The sequence below is a fragment of the Eubalaena glacialis genome, chromosome 17 (assembly GCF_028564815.1).
Source record: "Eubalaena glacialis isolate mEubGla1 chromosome 17, mEubGla1.1.hap2.+ XY, whole genome shotgun sequence".
In the NCBI taxonomy this organism is placed as follows: domain Eukaryota; kingdom Metazoa; phylum Chordata; class Mammalia; order Artiodactyla; family Balaenidae; genus Eubalaena; species Eubalaena glacialis.
In genome coordinates this window covers 12,799,097-12,818,543 of record NC_083732.1, presented here as the reverse complement: position 1 = coordinate 12,818,543, position 19,447 = coordinate 12,799,097, and the positions used below count along the sequence as shown (strand labels likewise).

Sequence of the window (19,447 nt, the reverse complement as noted above, 5' to 3'; positions counted from 1 at the left end):
GTCCAAGCTCAAGCAGCTGCCGCACATCCTAGAAATACCTCATCTCACCCCGGCCACACCTACCAAACTGCCTGCACTCGAGCCCACCTAAGCTCTGCTTTCTTTCTCCTTGTGGAGGGTGAGCTGTCCCAGGAGCTGGACCGCTGGCCTCTCACCCACCCTAGCTGGTTGCCCTTGCAAATCCTCCTTCTCTGCCCAGCATCCCTAGCTACTGGATCACTGACTCCCTCTTTACCTAATGGTTCTCATCATCCTACAGCAATGTTGAAATTTTTTTCACTCTGAGAAAACAACCCTCCCTTGGTGGACACCGCCCTCCACATATCGCATTTCTCTGCAGAACTCCACTTCCTTGCCTTCCCTCTTATCTGATAAAATTCCATCTTGCCAACCCATGCCCAATTTGCTGTCCTAATCTTATTCTCTGACCTCTCAGGGACAAGTGACAGTGCCTGAGCCACTTCTTTCTCTTGGCCTCTGGGAACCTTCTGGTTTTTCTCTCTTCTTACTGGCTGCCCCTTCTTGGATTCCTTTCCTGTCTTCTCATCTGTCCAGTTTCTAAACCCTGGAGTCCCCAGGCCTCTGTCCTGGACCTCCTTCTCTTTTCTATATTTCCCCTCATCTGGTCCATGGCTTTAAATAATATCTATAAGTAAATGAGAAAGCTGTCTCCAGCATTCATTTTTTAAATTTCTTTTTTTATTATACAATTAAGGACATGTGTAAAAATCAGAAAATATGATCAAATATAGGAAGATAAAATCAACCATAAACTCAATATCCAGAAATAATCATTTAACCTCTTGGCATAGATACTTTTTCTACATACATACATATATGTGTATATATATATATTTTTTATATAACAAAACAGAATCACATTATACATATTACTTTGAAACTTGCTATTGATATTTAAGAGTGTTTTTGTGGATGTCCTTTGATGCCAACGGACACACAGGTCTCCAGCATCATCTGTAATCGCTGTTTCCACGATCGATGAAACCCAACCCATTCTTAACTGTCAGAGTTGTTTCCAGATTTTTGCCGTTGTGCAGAAAGGTAGTGCTGCGGCTCCGTGGCAGCTGGGTCTTTGCGCCCTCGTAAATTGCAGTCCAGGCCGCGTTCGTTCCCGGGAGTTGGGAACTGCTGAGTCAGAGGCGCGCGTGTTAATCCTTCGTGCCAGCGCCTGATGGGTCCCAGGGCTCGGACACCCGCTGACGTCACCTGTCGGTCCTCGGGCTGTGGGGCGCGCGGGGAGCAGCACCTCGCGTGGGGAGGGCCTGAGTGACGGGACGACCGGTGGCCGCTGGCGGGGTGCGGCCGCCCCAGAGCACCCTGGGCTGCAGAAAGGGTGGGGTGGGGCGGGGCGGCCGGGGGCCTTTGTGTGCGCCAGACACCAGATGGGACGCGAAGAGGGACGTATGAGCAGGTCAGATGGCAGGCTTTCCACGGACCTGCTGCTGCTGCTGCTGCCTCGGGTACGAGATATTTTGGCGGGAAGAGAAAATGCTTAAAAACAAAAAACAAAAAAACAAAAGTTTTCCCTGTGACAGGCCCTTTGGACAAATGTCTTTTTGACTCCGTGTGTGCTTGGGGGCGGGGTTGCCGCTCAGAACCGGTCTCTTTCCTTCTGAGATAAAAGCCTTTTGCTCTGTCAGATGTGGACCCACAAACGAGGGGTGGGGGGCTATCCATCTGGCATTTCAGGGAGCGGAGCGCGGAGCGATCTTTGCACTCCGGTGAGCACGGCTGGCCCTTGTTAGGAGGACTCTGAATGCAAAGGATGTCAACGAGGGGTGGATCTGTGCCGGGTCCAGGGGGCCTGCACGTGCAGAGAGAAAGGATGGTGGTGAGGAGGGACCCCCCAGAGAGAATCCCCCAATTTACATCTTAGCCCAGTGTTCATGGGCAGAGCAAAACCTGGCAGGTAGGAGATGTGGCAGCTCCTTGACCAAGTGTTGATTTGCAGAGTGTGTGTGTATGTGTGTGTGTGGGGGGGGGGGTGAGATGAGGGGAGGGTGGTGGGAGATGCAGAGGAAAGCAGAGCCTTCCTCTATCTGTTGCCATATGCCCCAGGGTCTCCACCATCTGGGGTGACCCTTTCTAACTATAATAAACGTGACTTATCCAGGCCTGCGGCTTGGGCATCGTTTAGATGAAGTGGTGAAGGCCCTGTTGTTTCTATCTGAATGGAGCGTTGAGTTCTAGAACATCAGTCTTGGACCAGTAGCCATGAGGGAGGCTGTGTGAAAACCCCTCTCTCTCTTCTGAATATCTGCCCCGCTGCCTTGCCCTCTGCAGGTCTCGGTGTTCCCTCTGGAGGCCCTGTTGTGCTGGCAGTGGTGTCCCCGAGTCTAGCACGTTAGCACGTCCCATCACTTAAGCGGAGAGCTTCGCTCCCAGCGCAAATGCACTACGGGGACCCGAGGGGCTGGGAGAGGCCTGGGGTGAGCGTGAGAGAGGACAGGCAGAGCAGGTGAGGGCCCAGCAGGTGTGTCATGGGTCATCTAAAAAGAGAGTGAATTCTGTGTGGGACAGGACAGAACAAAGCCACGAGAGTCCCTTGGAATTTCAGGAATTGTCGCCTGGAAGCAGGCTCTTCCAGAGCACTGTATGGCCAGCACGAGGAGTCAGGAGTCCTGGGTTTGAATCCCACATCCCACATCCCACATCCACTTGTTCATGGTGTGACCTTGGACCAACCCTCAGACTACTGACCCTGTTTCCTTATCGTTAATCAGGAGCGAATAATCCCCAGTTCACAGGGTCAGGGTGAAGGTGGAACAAGCTCTCTGAAGACCATGAAGATGACAGTGATATTTCCATCAATACTTGTGATGGCCTCTTCCCCTACTGCAATAGGCAGGCAAGATGAATACTGGTGTCCTTAGGTTATTTTTTCCCTTTATTTTTTATTTTTTTTAAATTTATTTTATTTATTTTTGGCTGCATTGGGTCTTTGTTGCTGCACTCGGGTTTTCTCTAGTTGCAGCGAGCGGGGGCTACTCTTCATTGCTGTGCGCAGGCTTCTCACTGTGGTGGCTTCTCTTGTTGCGGAGCACGGGCTCTAGGCGCGTGGGCTTCAGTAGTTGTGGCACGTGGGCTCGGTAGTTGTGGCTCGCGGGCTTAGTTGCTCCGCGGCATGTGGGATCTTCCCAGACTAGGGCTCGAACCCATGCCTTCTGCGTTGGCAGGCGGATTCTTAACCACTGAGCCACCAGGGAAGCCCCTTTTTCCCTTTATTTTTAATTCCCTGACTCTGAGAGGTGCAGTACAATAGCCATTAACTGCATGTGTCTGTTCATTACTTGAAATGTGGCTGGTTTGAATTGAGATGCACTCTTTATTTTTTATTTTTTATTTTTATTTTGTTATTGAAGTATAGTTGATTTACAATGTTGTGTTAGTTTCAGGTGTACAGCAAAGCGATTCAGTTATATATATTATATATTCTTATATTATTCAGTTATATGTATTTGTCATATGTACATATTCTTTTTCAGATTCTTTTCCATTATAGGTTATTATAAGATACTGAAAATAGTTCCCTGTGCTAATAGTAAGTCCTTGATGTTTATCTCTTTTATCTATATCTATATATATATTTTAATATATATAGCAGTTTATATCTGTTAATCCCAAACTTCTAATTTATCCCTGCCCCCCTTTTCCCCATTGGTAACCATAAATTTGTTTTCTATGTCTGTGAGTCTATTTCTCTTTCATAAATAAGTTCATTTCTATCATTTTTTTAGATTCCACTTGTAAGTGATATATGATATTTATCTCACGTAGTATGATAATCTCTAGTTGCATCCATGTTGCTGCAAATGGCATTATTTCATTCTTTTTAATGGCTGAGTACTATTCCATTGTATATATGTACCACATGTTCCTCATTCATCTGTTGATGGACATTTAGGTTGCTTCCATGTCTTGGCTATTATAAATAGTGCTGCTATAAACATTGGGGTACATGTAGCTTTTTGAATTAGAGATTTCATCTTTTCTGGAGTGGGATTGCTGGATCATGTGGTATGTGCTCTAAGTATAAAATACATGCCAGATTTCAAAGACTTAGCACAAAAGAGAATGTGAAAGATTTCATTAATAATTTTTATGTTGACTACATGATAAAATGATAATATTTTGGATACATTGGGCTAAATAAAAATATGAAAATTAATTTTCTGTTTATTTTTGCTTTTTTATGTGTGGCTTCTAGAAAAATTAAAATTATATATATGGAATGCATTATATTAAATTGGACACTGCTAACATAAATATCAGGAAGACTACAGTTGGCCCTCTGTATCTGCAGGTTCCGCATCTGTAGATTCAACCAACTATGGATTGAAAATATTAAGAAAAAAAATTCCAGAAAGTTCCAGAAAGCAAAACTTGAATTTGCCTCACTCCAGCAACTAGTCATATGGTGTTTACATTGTATTTCCAACTATTTACACAGCATTTACAGTGTATTTACAACTGTTTACATAGCATTTACATTGTATTAGGTATTGTAAGTAATCTAGAGATGATTTAAAGTATACAAGAGGATGTGTGTAGAGAATATATGTAAATTTATGCCATTTTATATAAGGGTCTTGAGCATCAGCTGATTTTGGTATTCGTGGAGGGTTCTGGCACCAGCCTCCAGTGGACACTGAGGGCAGCTTACCTTTCTTACTGTCCAGCCCTGTCCTCCCTCATGAGCCTGGCTGGTTGGGTGACAGAATTCTCTCATCTGCCTTTATCTTACTCTTTAGGAAACTCAGTCTTTCTGGCCTCAGTGTTTTCTCCTCTTTTTCTTTTTTTGTTTGTTTTGTTTTGTTTTATATTTTTTTTTCTGGCTTCAGTGTTTTCTGACGTGAGATTGTTTTGAGGCTGTGAATCTTGCCTTGTTTCTATAAGTCAAGACCAAAGCAAAGCTCTGCCCTCAGGTTGACCCATGCTGTTTCAGAAATGGGACTCTGGCTCCTGCACCTTACGTTTTAGCACAGGTGATTAGAGAAAGCCCAGGACAAAAGGAAAATCTGCCAAGACCTTCCTGTATTTCATGCCTTATTTAACTGACCATTGCTTTTCTCCTTTATAAGTTTAAATCAAAGCAGAAGATGGTTAGGGCCCAAGGGAATGTTTTGATGTAGTGAGACTCGTGGCCACATGTTGGAGAAGGTGTCTTTCTTTCCCTCTCTGAGCACTTCGTCAGGAGTGACTGTCCCCCGCACGTACAGTGATTCTCTACAAGAATGCCTAGGGAGAACAACTCCTTCTCACCCCCTCTGGGAAGCAACCAAGGATGTCTCACTTAGTTCTCACCAAGGAAGTGATTTCACACCAACCTCTTTGTACTTTGGTCTAGGCCAGGCAGAATAAGTTCCGTTTTCTTAGCTTAAAATTTTCGTCTGGACAGTTTAAAATTCCATTACATTTCTGTTTTTCAGAGTGAAAGCAGGGTCTCAGAACATTGGATGGGAGTCAGTCCAGGGGTTGGGATGTCCAAGTTGGGTCCCGAGGGTGGGGCTCCTGCTTCTGCTGTCAGAGGTACTGCCGCCCTGGCACCTGGTGGGAGGACCCTCCCGCTGGCCTGCGGCCCAGAGTGAGGCTGGAGCTGGCCCTTCCTGGACACAAAACAGCCTTGTGGACATGGTTGACAGAGAAGCCCTCGCTTCCAAGGGTGGGAGGATGTGAGGGCCCCCTCTAGCTTTTATAATTTATATATTTTTAAAAGGCTCTTCTCTGGCCCGGCCAACTGCAACTGGACAAGTCATTCAGCCTCCCCATTAAAGAAGGGAATTGGCAAGATGGACTCGCCAGTTCCATCCAGTCCCCAAGTTTTGTGATGCTATTAGGAGAAAGAAGAAACAGCTGGCTCAGGGGAACCAGGTTCACAGGAAAAAGGACTGAAGGTTTCTTCTTAGAACAGCACGTACCCAGAAACAAGCATAGGTGAAAGGAGATTACTGTCAAATGGGGCTTCTTATCTGATCAGCCCTCCTTTCTGATGATAAACATGCCCAATGACAGTCATCACAGCCCTTGACTTTGATAAATAGGTTGCTTTCATACTTGCCATCAGAGCACACCCGTGCTCCATGGCTGTCTTGCTGGACACAGGGCTGGTACCACTTCCCAAGCCTCAGGGCAGGCCTCCGTGGGGGCTGGAGTCTCATCCAGCCCCAGTTAACTTTGAGATGCTGAGCATCTGTTAACTGCATGGTTGGCAGGAAGGCGAGGGTGGTACTGGTGTGGGGAGAGGAAGGACACGAAAGAAGAGTATAATAACTATGTCTTCAACTGGGAATCTAGGAAGCAATAGGAGAGTCTCATAAATTCTGCCTCCCTCCTTCCCCAGAAAAGAGTGCCTGGTGTATAAGAACTCCAAAGCACAGATACGGTGCTGTCATTGCTCTACTCAAAAATCCTTGGTGGCTTCCTGCTGCCCACATTTGGGCATTTGGGGCCATCTATAACTACCCCCAAATCTTCTTTCCATCTTTCTCTCTCACACTCCTCCTCAGAGAAATCCTTCATCTTCCCACCTCCTTACTTTTTCTGGACTAGATACTCTTTCTCAAAAACTCTAATCCCAGATCTACCTCTTGAAATCCTCATCATCATTCAAGGCCCAGCTGGTTTTGCTGCCTCCTTCATGAAGCCTTCCTGGATTTCCTGAGCCAGGAATTTTCCCTCCCTTATCTGAGCATTCATAGCCTTTGGTTTGTATCTCTCTTTTGGTACAACTTGCTTTCTATCTATTCTTATAATTATTTCTACACACCTTTGACTATGCCTATGTGGACCTTAGAGCATTTAGCCCATGCTGTGCCTTTAGTAGGTGCTCAACAAATGTTTCTAGATCCACATATGAAATAAAAGTGGCAAAAAAGCCCATGCATTGGTGCTGATGTAGCAGTGCAGGACAGCTGCCAGGCCAGGTGAAACAAAGATCTAAGAGCAAATGGCCTCAGACCACCTCAAAGCACGGAGGCTTTATTTTCCAGAACAGAATCTGCTGGTAGCTTGCCAGCCCTGTCTGCCTCCCAGAGGGCACCTATTTTTTTCCCCTTCTCTTTTCTTTGAGCCCCCCACACCTGCATCCTTCTCATATTGAATAAAGGAAGAATTGGAAATACAAGATGCACTTAAGGAAAAGAAGTACTAATTTTGAAGATTATGTTGTGGTTAGGATAATCTCACAATATGAGAAGTTTAGTTTTGATCACTTTCTGCTTATCATTTACTTGAAAAAGACAATCATCATATTTAAAACAAACTTTGGGACCTTGGAGGTTCTAAGCCAGTGCCTTCCACACTTGGATGAGCATACACACCTCTGGAGGATCTCACTAAAATGCAGACTCGGACTTGGTAGGTCTGGGTAGAGTCTATCATTTCACATTTCTAACAAGCTCCCAGGTGATGCCTGTGCTCTGGTTCTGTGGACCACACCTTGAGAAATACATCATTTTCAAATTATGTGCAGTAACTAAGTTTCTCAAATCACCTTTCTCACTTTGAGCCCCCATAATGGTGCTGTTCTTTTTTTTTTTAATTTAATTTTATATTAGTTGACTTACAATGTTGTGTTACTTTCAGGTGTACAGCAAAGTGATTCAGTTATACATATATCCATTCTTTTTCAGATTCTTTTCCCATATAGGTTATTAGAGAAGATTGAGTAGAGTTCCCTGTGATATACAGTAGGTCCTTGTTGATTACCTTTTTTTTTTTTAAAGGAATTCCTTTATTTTTATTTATTTATTTATTTATTTTTGGCTGTGTTGGGTTTTCATTTCTGTGCGAGGGCTCTCTCTAGTTGCGGCAAGTGGGGGCCACTTTTCATCGCGGTGTGCGGGCCTCTCACTATCGCGGCCTCTCTTGTTGTGGAGCACGAGCTCCAGACGTGCAGGCTCAGTAGTTGTGGCTCACGGGCCTAGTTGCTCCGCGGCATGTGGGATTTTCCCAGACCAGGGCTTGAACCCGAGTCCCCTGCATTGGCAGGCAGATTCTCAACCACTGTGCCACCAGGGAAGCCCTTGATTACCTATTTTATATATAGTAGTGTGTATTTGTTAATCCCAAACTCCTAATTTATCCCTCCCCCTCCCATATTTTCCCTTTGATAACCGTAAGTTTGTTTTTGATGTCTGTGAGTCTGTTTCTGTTTTGTAAATAAGTTCATTTGTATCATTTTTTTTTTAGATTCCACCTATAAATGCTACCATATGACATTTGGGTTTCTCTGTCTGATTTACTTCATTTAGTATGATAATCTCTAGGTCCATCCATGTTGCTGCAAATGGCATTATTTCATTCTTTTTTATGGCTGAGTAATATTCCATTGTATATATATACCACATCTTCTCTATCCATTCCTCTCTCAATGGACATTTAGGTTGCTTCAATGTCTTGGCTATGGTAAATTTTTTGTCGCTGTTCTTAAGGCCCATTTAGCAGACTTCATTTTGTTATAGCTATGTATACGTTAGGAGCAATTGCTTTGAAGGTAGAAGCCATCTCTTCCTGTTATCTTCACATTTTCTTTTATAACCCTCATACTAGCAGCACACAGTAAGTCTTCACAAATGTTTGTTCTATGAATAAGTGAGTGAATGAATGGGCAAAGCAAAACTACAAAACTGTATTCCAGGGCACAGTTGTGCCCCTCAGAGAAAGCTGAGTCCAAGAAAACAAATCAAGGTGTTCTACGGAAACTGACCTCTGTCAGGAGCTGACCTCATTGCTTAGGCAGAGGGACCATTTTGAACTGACTGGACCATATGCCCTTTTGGATACCGTAGGCTCCCAGTTATACTTTGGAATGCGCCACTAGGAAGGACACACCACATAACATATGGCAGTCACCATACACTGGGTTTTAGTGTTATGAACCTCTGGCAACTTCTCACTACAATCCTGTGTAGTTATTCAAATGCTAATTAGAGAGCCCATGGAGTATCCAGGCTCTTAGCCTTTTTTGCTTATTTCTCCCTCCTTGTTTCTTTTTGGTCACTTTTCAACATTTTGGCACTATTCATCATGTCATATGCAGAGCTGCTAGTGCGAGCTTACTGTAACAGAGATCTCTTCAGAGCCCTTGTCTTCCTGGGCTTCAAATGCCTGCCCACTGCCAACCAGAGTCAAGACCCCTGCTGAGCAGGGCCTCCTAGGCCCTTAGGTGCCCGCCCTGTGCCCTTTCTCCGCTTTATCTTTCAGCCTTTGCCACCATACTCTCCACTCCCTCCAGACAGACTGTTTTCCAATCCCTGAGCACATGCTTAGGCTCCGTGTGTTTGCTTTTCCTGTTTGCTTTGCCTAAAATGCCTTCTCTCCACCTGGCAACCTCCCTTTCCCCGCCCTGTCCAATCGCCCAATCCCACCTTCCCCTGGGGTCCTCCTGAAACTCCAGAAAGAACAAGTCAGTCTTCCGGGGGCCCTGCCTCTTTGCTGCTCCTCTGTTTCTTCATTCATCCCATTGCGTTATCGATGGAGCCCTACTCTGGCCCACCTACCTTCTCCTTTTGTCTCCAGCCCCACCGTGGGCACCCAACTCATGCTCGTTGAAGAAATGGAGTCCACGGGAAAGCACTTTAACCACCGCTATTCACGATAATCCCTCTTCCTTTCTCCTGGCCGTCCAGAAGGAATTCCCATCAATCCAGGACCTGCTTCATGCCAACTTCATTACCTCCTGTCTTATTTCTTCTTCACAGCTTCTCCGCATGGTAGGTATTATTAACCTTATTGTGTTCACGGGAATGCTGTGGTTCAGGGAAGCTAAAGCACTTGCCCCAGAGCTTTCTGAAGATTTTGTCTGCAGACCTGGGACCCATATTTAGCCATATGCTAAAAATTGGGGCTCTGGAAGCCTAAGTCCCATAAAGTATGTGCTGGAAGCTAGTGCCTCCTTAATAAGGCTGTTGGTTGGGTAGGAAGTCTGTCAGCGGCATCTGAGTCACTCATTCCTGAAACAAGACCTCAGTGTCGAATGGAATTCCCCCTCTTTCCTGCCCCTGGTTCATTTATATGACTCAAGAGGAGGGCACGGTATGTAGGGAGCTCACTGACTTGGTAGGTATGACTTTGAGGGTGGGGCAGCATTTTCGAACCACAAGTAGCCAGATTATTTCCCCTTTCCAGAGGGGTTATTGTTGGTCATGCTCATGGAGCCATCATTTCAAAATATTTTCAAGAGGTTTTTTTCTTTTGCCATTAATTTAAAGACAAGTGATTTCACGCTTGCTTGTTTCCTTCTTTAGATAGATTGCACCTGTGGGTAATTGACCACTCTAGGATTGATGCAACACAAACACACCTAGTATCTGTGTGATCTTGGACAAATTATCAAACCTCTCTGAGCCTTCACTTCCTCATTTAGAAAATGAGGTTGCTGGGGGCACTACCTGAGAGCACGCATTCGTGAAAACAGGTGCTGAGCCTACAGTAGCCGCTCACAAATATTTGCCGAACCTGAGGTCCCAGCACCTAGTTTTCCCCAACGCTTCTTTCTCATCAAAATCCTGCTCAGGCACTGAAGTGCTTAAGCAATTCTAGAAACAGTTTGGATATAAATTACGAGCAAATAGTCAATGATATATCTGAATATTTAAATAAGGGTGTCCTTTGGGATTCTGTTTCTTCTCCAGAAGAATGTGGGCCACAGTGAAGTGAAGGTAAAATAAAAATGAATGAAACTCATTCACTCACTGAGGATTGAGAGCCAATTGGACCATTAGCATCAGAATCCCCTTTAATGCCCCATCCTAACCTAGGATAATCTCTAGCTGAGGAGTCCTAGAGTTTGGGTGAGTATCAAGAAAGGAGATGTAACTTTAGTGAGAAACAAACTCATCAGGTGATTCTTATAAGGATTAAGAGTTTAGGATGACTCAGCTGCTTTTCTTAACTCAGTCAAACTAACAAAAGGTGCTATGGAGAACTAGTCTACCTGCTGTGGGCAGGGTTCTTCCTTCAGGAGACCTCAGACCCATGTTTGGCATTTGTCACACCCCTTGTTGGTTTCTGTATACAAACCTTTTAAGCCTGAAAGTGGTAAACTGACATGTGTTTTGGAAGGAAGGCGATGGAGATGGTAGAATTGCAGCACTGGGTTTTAAATCACAGCCTGTGATTAGAAGCAAGCAAGAAGATCATTCTGATATTACTATTTGGCATTGATTTAGAAAATTCAGAAATTCTGAGAGTCTCTACAGGGAATGCAAAATGAATGAATCAACTCTGTTTGGGTGGAGGGCATTTAATCCAGGGAAATCGGTTTGTGTAAGTTACAACGTGCACTTTGGGGGCCGAATGGTCCTTCCACCTGTGTCTGCTTCCATTTCCTGTCCTTGGAGCAACAGGTGTACTAGCATCCCCTTAAGTCGGGGAGGGCACATGGCATTTTGACGCCATTGTTTTGATACAAGTACATTTGATACAGCCTTAAAATTGAAGCCTAAAAAAAGCCTTAAAAAATCTCTTAGTTTTTAGTTGTTTTATTACCAAATGAAGTAAGACAAAGAGCTTTACCCATCCCCGCCCATCCAGTCCCAGAACGTCACCTCTGTGCTAATCCTCCGGAACTCCTCTGATGTAGGAACTGGGAATAAGCTGGGCACCAGGGGTGTGTCAGGTCATCAGGGTGGGCGGTAGCTGGTGGAAAATCGCTAGTAACGACACAGCAGTGATGTGCCCTCAGGAAGGGCATTGTCATCCTGAGTGAGTGTCGTTTCTTGTCTGAGAATCTGGGAGTTCTCTGTCTCGTGTCCTCTAATTTTGCTCTCTGAGTTGCAACACCCATAATTATTACTTTCGATTAATAATAGATTGGCAAATACCTCTGCTTTGTGTAAGTTTCTTGATTATGTCAACTTAATTATTTAGACACTAGAGGGGGTGGAGGGAAAGGAAGTTATTTGGGACACAGTGTAGTCCTTTTTCCTTAGGCTGTCCGGAAAATGTTCATTTATGTTTTTAATAATTTTCTCAATACACATTTTATAGAGGTTTGTTCAATATTGTTAAATTCCCTTATGATGACAGTTCGGAGGGGGCCCTCCTGTGAGACTCAGTTTGAATAGACTTTTCAAAAATATTTTTGCTGCCTTAAAAGTGGTTTTTGAAAAATGAGTAAAAGATACACACGGCAAAAGAAAAATCAAACGCACGACTATGGCAATGGTAGAATGATCAGTCTTTGCTGGGGCTTAGAGGGAAGGAGGGAGGAATGGGTGGGCAGAGGGGATGTTGAGGGCAGTGAAACTGTTCTGTGTGATACGATAAGGGCAAACACACGTCATATACATTTGTCAAAACCCACAGAATGTTCAACATCAAGTGAACCCTAATGTGCACTGGGGGCTTTCATAATCACTTATCAGTATTGGCTCATCAATTGTAAGACGGGAACCCCACACCAGTGCACGACGTTAGTGATGGGGTGTGGTAGCTGAGGGGGTACATCCTGTACTTCCTGCCCATTTCTTCTGTAAACCTGAAACTGCTCAAAAATAAATTAAAAAAAAAAGACTTTAGAAAATAAGTAAAAGATGCATATGGTAAAAAATGTACAATGTATAAAATAGATGACTAATGAGAACCTACTGTATAGCACAGGGAACTCTACTCAATGCTCTGTGGTGATCTAAATGGGAAGGAAATCTAAAAAAGAGGGGATATATGTATACGTATAACTGATTCACTTTGCTGTATAGCAGAAACTAACACAACATTGTAAAGCAACTATGCTCCAATAAAAACTATTTTTAAAAAAAATACAGAGTTTGTGGGGAGGGAGTTGTCCCCATTTCTGATTCTCAGTCCTCTGCATCCCACCCCGGAGGCAGTGATGTTTGTCAGTTTAAAAAATATCCTTCCAGAGATATTCTCTCCGAGCACACGCACGTGTAAATATGATCTCCTATCTTTTTAAATACAAATATTGCATGTTATATATAATTTTCATTAAAAGGAAATAAAATATAAGACTAATACAGAACAGAAAACAATAGAGTAGGCAAAAATCCCCCATAAATGGTGGAGGCAGGGATGGAGCAAGGTCAAGGGTGCAAATGGGGTTTGGTGATACCCGAGAGAGGTGTTTGACAGGGTGGTTCTGAGGCAGTTCTGGCAAAATCGCTGCCCCCCAAAGCTGTATCAAAACAGCCTGCTTCTGTCTCTGATTAGACAGTACTGTGAAAGCTGTATAATCTAAGGGTTGTTCTCTTCAAGACCTTGGCAAGCAGTCCATTCATTCCGGTGACATCATCTCTCAAATGTTTTTGGAAACTCTCCTCTGTAATTGGCCTTCAGAGCCTGCCAGACAGTTTGTTTTGTTGCATTTTTTAAAACTGAGAAAGGGGATCATCTGATGACTCTGAGCCCGGGGGGTGTGTGAGCCCCGGGGACAAAAACGTGGAGCTGTCTGTGCACCTGAATTTGTTAATGTGGTCGTGCTGTTGTTTGCTTTTTGTGTAACAGAAAAAGCAAACAAACCAACACCCCCAGCCTGCTCCCACCACCTGCATTGCGGTAGGATAAACATGGATGCAGGGGGCTGCTTTGCATCTGAGAAAAATGAATGCTAATATGGCAGCTTGATTTGTTTCTGACATTTTTCCAGGTTAAATTAAATGACATCCAAGGAATGAAGACCTTAGACCTGCGCTGTCCAATACAATAGCTACAAGCCACGTGAGTTGAGTACTTGCCACTCGGTAATGTACTAAACACAATTTACTTGTTTATTAGCTTATTGTTCATTGTCTCTCCTTGCCCTCACCTCACCCCACCCCGCTAAAGTATAAGCTCTGTAAGCCAGGGATCTTCGATTTATCTACTTATGTATCTAAGTATTTGCACACAGTAGGTTCTCAATAAATGTTTGTTGAATGAATGAATGAAAGACCTCACCTTCATGCCTGAAAACCTTTCTCTCTGGTTGGGAAGGGAGCAAAGGTACACACAGGAAACATGTCTAGAAGAACACAGGAGATACATATACACATACATATACATGCATGCACGTGTACATACAGAGTGTGTGGTATGGGTTATAAATGCTATTAGAATTCACAGAAAGGAAATAGTGAGATCTGGAGGCAGGCTTGAGCTGAAACGTGAGCATGGGACCTGGAGTCTGTGTGAGAATCAAGAAAGGAGACGTTAGTGAGACAGATGGTAAGTGAAGCTCCAAGAGGGTGCTTGTGAAGAGGAGGAGCAAAGGGCTGAGACCTTGGTTTTAGGGGGACACCTACAGTTAGGGCGTGGGAGCAGGAAGAGAAACCAGCCAAGGAGTGAGGAAAGAGAAAGTCAAGGGGATAAGGGAACCCAGGGGTGCTCTGTGGCCAGAAGCCTAGGAAGCAAATCTGAAGAAAGGGAATGCAATCATGCGGATTCCGTGCGGGAGCCAGTACGGAATATAAACACACACAGTGAAGGTAGCTTTTGACCTAAGGGAAGTTACTAGATTTTTAAAATTTATTTATTTATTTATTTATTTATTTATTTATGGCTGTGTTGGGTCTTCGTTTCTGTGCGAGGGCTTTCTCTAGTTGTGGCAAGCGGGGGCCGCTCCTCATCACGGTGCGTGGGCCTCTCACTGTCGCGGCCTCTCTTGTTGCGGAGCACAGGCTTCAGACATGCAGGCTCAGTAATTGTGGCTCACGGACCTAGTTGCTCCGCGACATGTGGGATCTTCCCAGACCAGGGCTCGAACCCGTGTCCCCTGCATTAGCAGGCAGATTCTCAACCACTGCGCCACCAGGAAAGCCCGGGAGCTACTAGATTTTGTTGTCACTTGCTAGATTTTGAACTGCCAGGTATAGTTATTGCAGTTTGGATAGTTGCCAGTAGGTGCTACCCTGCTTAAGTTTGATTGGTTCATGAATAACCGGGAGACCATAGATGGATCTCCCTACCATCCAGTCTCTTAGCATTTTCCTCTAAAATAGAAATCTCCTCTAAAATATTTATCTCCTTTGTAAAAATAAGCTATTATTAATTTCTGCTTATAAAGAAAGTGCTACATAATTTAGAGTAACTAAATATAGGTTAAATTCCATTGACATTAAACTCAATTATATTATTAGTCTTTCCTTAGCTAAGTCTTGGCTTTTTTGCTTTCTCCTAATTTAAAGGAATTTTTCTAATTTAAAGGAATCATACTTATTAGAGTAAAACTATAGGTCTAGGCTTGCTTGAGACAGTCCCTGATTTTGCCTCTTATTCTGGCATCCTGTCTGGATTAGCCTTTGTCCCAGATGTTCCTTTTTTTTTTTTTTTTTAATAAATTAATTTTTTTATTTTTGGCTGTGTTGGGTCTTCATTGCTGTGCGTGGACTTTCTCTAGTTGCGGCAAGCGGGGGCTACTCTTCGTTGCGGTGTGTGGGCTTCTCATTGCGGTGGCTTCTCTTGTTGTGGAGCACGGGCTCTAGGCGCGCAGGCTTCAGTAGTTGTGGCACGCGGGCTCAGTAGTTGTGGCGCACAGGCTTAACTGCTCTGTGGCATGTGGGATCTTCCCGGACCAGGGCTCGAACCTGTGTCCCCTGCATTGGCAGGCGGATTCTTAACCACTGTGCCACCAGGGAAGTCCCCAGATGTTCTTTTTTAAGGGAGGTACTGTTTCTACTAGTACAGAGATAAGCAGGGGTGGGTTTGGTAGCTTTTACTCCTTGACCAATAGTATGTGAGACACAGTGCAGCAGCCAGAGTTCTCCCTTCAACACATGGTTAAGTCTGAAACACAGCTAAGCATCAGGCCTCTTTTCTAGTAGCTTTCCAGATGTAGCCTAACTCCTTTTCAAAGACAGTATGCAGCATGTTTGCTGATGAAATGAAGTGCTCTGGACAGGGGCAGCTAGGGATAACGAACGCCCTTTCTTCCCAGGTGCTGGCAGTTGATGCTGCTGGACCAGGTGCTGGTTGCTGCTGCTGACTTGGTAAACCAGCCAGTTGTGCTGTGACCCATCCTTTGGTCTGTGCGACGCTCTATCCTCAAAGTGCCGGTCTGCAGTCAATGGGGCCAATGTGAAATATGAGAAAATACAGGCTAATATAGGTGTACCTGAGATATGTTCAGGAAAGAGGCTAAGAAGTTCTACCTCAGAGCTTAGAGGGAGTATCTGAAAGCTGCTGCTACACTGGTTGTGTCGTTTACCGTATTGTGTAAATCTGCATCTAGTGTTTATATTGCTTAGTGTGGTAGGCTGGAAAATGTCCTCCTCCCCCTGAAGATATTCCTGTCCCAATCCCTGGAACCTGTGAATATATTACATCTCACATGTCAAAAGGCATTTTGAAAATGTAGGTCAGTTATGGGTCTTGAAATGGAGAGATTATTCTGGATGATCTAGGTGGGCCTGATGTACTCAAGGGTCCTTATATGAGGGACACAGGAGCTCAGAGTCAGTAGTAGATGTTATCACCAAACCAAGAGTTTGGAGTGATGTGAGGACGGGGTCATGAGCTAAGGAATACAAGTGGACTCAAGAAATTGAAAAAGGCAAGGAAATGGATTCTCCCCTCTGAGCCTCCAGAAGGAACCAGCTTAACTGACATTTTGACTTTAGCCCAGTGAGACTGATTTTGGACTTCTGACCTCCAGAACTGTAAGACAATACATTCGTATTATTTTAAGTCACTAAGTTTGTGGTAATTTGTTATAGCAGTAATGGGAAACTAGCCCATTTAGAATGCCTTTTTATTTTGCAATAAATCTTTCTGCCAACAATCAGCTAAAAAAATGAAAAGTTCGTACTTAATGAAAAATTAGATGCTCAGATGTCTGTGTCTCAATGATAGTCGATAATGAAACTATAACGTGAACAAAGCATTTGTCAACATTTATTGTCCACAGTGGGGGAACCATAATGATATCACTGACTACAGAAAAAGCAGAAGACACACATCTGTTGAGGCTGCCTCAGCATCTACTTAAAAGTTTTGCTCAGGGGCTTCCCTGGTGGCGCAGTGGTTGAGAATCTGCCTGCCAATGCAGGGGACACGGGTTCGAGCCCTGGTCTGGGAAGATCCCACATGCCGCAGAGCAACTGAGCCCGTGAGCCACAACTACTGAGCCTGAGCGTCTGGAGCCTGTGCTCCGCAACAAGAGAGGCCGCGATAGTGAGAGGCCCGCGCACCATGATGAAGAGTGGCCCCCGTTCGCCGCAACTAGAGAAAGCCCTCGCACAGAAACGACCCAACACAGCCAAAATAAATAAATTAATAAATAAATTAATTAATTTAAAAAAAAAGTTTTGCTCAGCTGCAGAAGATGTATTTACATATTGCTCAGTGAAGCGTGACTTTTTATTTAGATCAAATACCATTTCTTCTAGATTAATTTCACTCATTTTCAATTCCAAGTTTTCTTATATATGTACTAAAAAGAGAAGCAATTAATGTGGCTTCATTGGTAGCAGAAGAAACTTTTTTTTTTTAATAAATAAGTCTTCTGATTGCTTTTAGATTAAAATCAATTTTAAATGTTTAATCGAAGTAGTCAATGAAGGAAGGGCCAAAAAACTTTAATGTTGGAAGCTTTTAACAAACTGAAGCCATCAAAAACCAAGTTGCAAATAGGGATATATTGAAAATTATCCCTAAAAAGGCAAAGGAGAAATTGAAAAATTAAACATTGAGGGCTCAGATGTTGTACAAGATTTAATTTTAAAAATCTATATATTATTTGTCGTTTTTCCCTTCCTGCTTTCAATAATTTTTCTTTGTCTTTAATTTTTGCCAGTTTGAATACTGTGTGTCTCGGTGTGTTTCTCCTTGGGTTTATCCTGTATGGGACTCTCTGTGCTTTCTGGACTCGGGTGGCTATTTCCTTTCCCCTGTTAGGGAAGTTTTCGACTATAAGCTCTTCGAATATTTTCTCGGGTCCTTTCTCTCTCTCTTCTCCTTCTGGGACCCCTATAATGCAAATGTTGTTGCATTTAATGTTGTCCCAGAGGTCTCTTAGGCTATCTTCATTTCTTTTCATTCTTTTTTCTTTATTCTCTTCTGCAGCAGTGAATTCCACCGTTCTGTCTTCCAGGTCACTTATCCATTCTTCTGCCTCAGTTATTCTGCTATTGATTCCTTCTAGTGTATTTTTCATTTCAGTTATTGAATTGTTCATCTCTCTTTGTTTGTTCTTTAATTCTTCTAGGTTTTTGTTAAACATTTCTTGCATCTTCTCGATCTTTGCCTCCATTCTTTTTCCGAGGTCCTGGATCATCATCACTATTATTACTCTGAATTCTTTTTCTGGAAGGTTGCCTATCTACACTTCATTTAGTTGTTTTTCTGGGGTTTTATCTCGTTCCTTCATCTGATACATAGCCTTCTGCCTTTTCATCTTGTCTATCTTTCTGTGAATGTGGTTTTTGTTCCACAGGCTGCAGAATTGTAGTTCTTCTTGCTTCTGCTGTCTGCCCTCTGGTGGATGAGGCTATCTCAGAGGGTTGTGCAAGTTTCCTGATCTTGGCTACTTTTAAAGAAAGAATTTTACTTTTGAAAATAACTTTGGAATATAACTATTTTATAAGTTCATCAATACAATAAATTCAATTTGCCCATTAAAAATACATATTTCAAAGTTTATATAATTTTAATTTATTTTTGTGTTCGTTTTCACTTTCAAAAGTGTATAGGTTTGAGAGATAAATAGTTAGCCTGCTTACGGGTTTTCTCATTTATCTATAAGTCCTGGGGCACTGGCTGCCTGTTGACCTCTCTGTTAGTCACATGGATTTTTGTCTTTGCTGATTTATTTGAGAATCATTGATGACCTGCCTGCTTCATGATTGTACTCTGGGTTTAACTTCTTCCAACCAGCTAATATTACTCTTGCTAAAACTACTTTGTTAATCTCAAGAAAGCCCTTAGGGACTTCCCTGGTGGTGCAGCGGTTAAGAATCTGCCTGTCAATGCAGGGGGCATGGGTTCCAGCCCTGGTCCGGGAGGATACCACCTGCCACGGAGCAACTAAGCTGGTGCACCACAACTGCTGAGCCTGCGCTCTAGAGCCCATGAGCCACAACTATTGAAGCCTGTGCACGTAGAGCCCGTCCGCAAGAAGACAAGCCGCCACCGCAGTGAGAAGCCTGAGCACCGCAACGAAGGTATCCTGAGCACCGCAATGAAGAGTATCCCCCGCTCACCACAACTAGAGAAAGCCCGCGTGCAGCGACGAAGACCCAACACAGCCAAAAATAAATAATAAATAAATAAATAAATTTATATTAAAAAGAAGGAAGCCCTCAAATTCCTTTTTCCTGGATGAGTCCTACTTCACATTTCCTCTTTTGGAGGATACACACACATGCACACGCACACACACGCAAACACACACACGAGAAAAGAGCCTATCTCAACTTGGCTCCAGTGATTTTTTTCCCTAACCAGGAATGATTTCCTTGGAAATCAAATTTCTACTAATTTTGGCATCTCT

At 43.6% G+C, this 19,447-nt stretch overlaps 1 long non-coding RNA gene across 1 annotated transcript; it reads left to right on the top strand.

Annotated features, from left to right (window-relative positions):
• The first annotated feature begins 1,416 nt into the window (after window positions 1-1,416).
• LOC133076828 (uncharacterized) lies at window positions 1,417-19,017 on the top strand. The gene is made up of 3 exons (XR_009697628.1): window positions 1,417-1,481; window positions 13,631-13,701; window positions 18,930-19,017. It is a non-coding gene; the product is annotated as an uncharacterized LOC133076828 (long non-coding RNA).
• The last annotated feature ends 430 nt before the right edge of the window (window positions 19,018-19,447 follow it).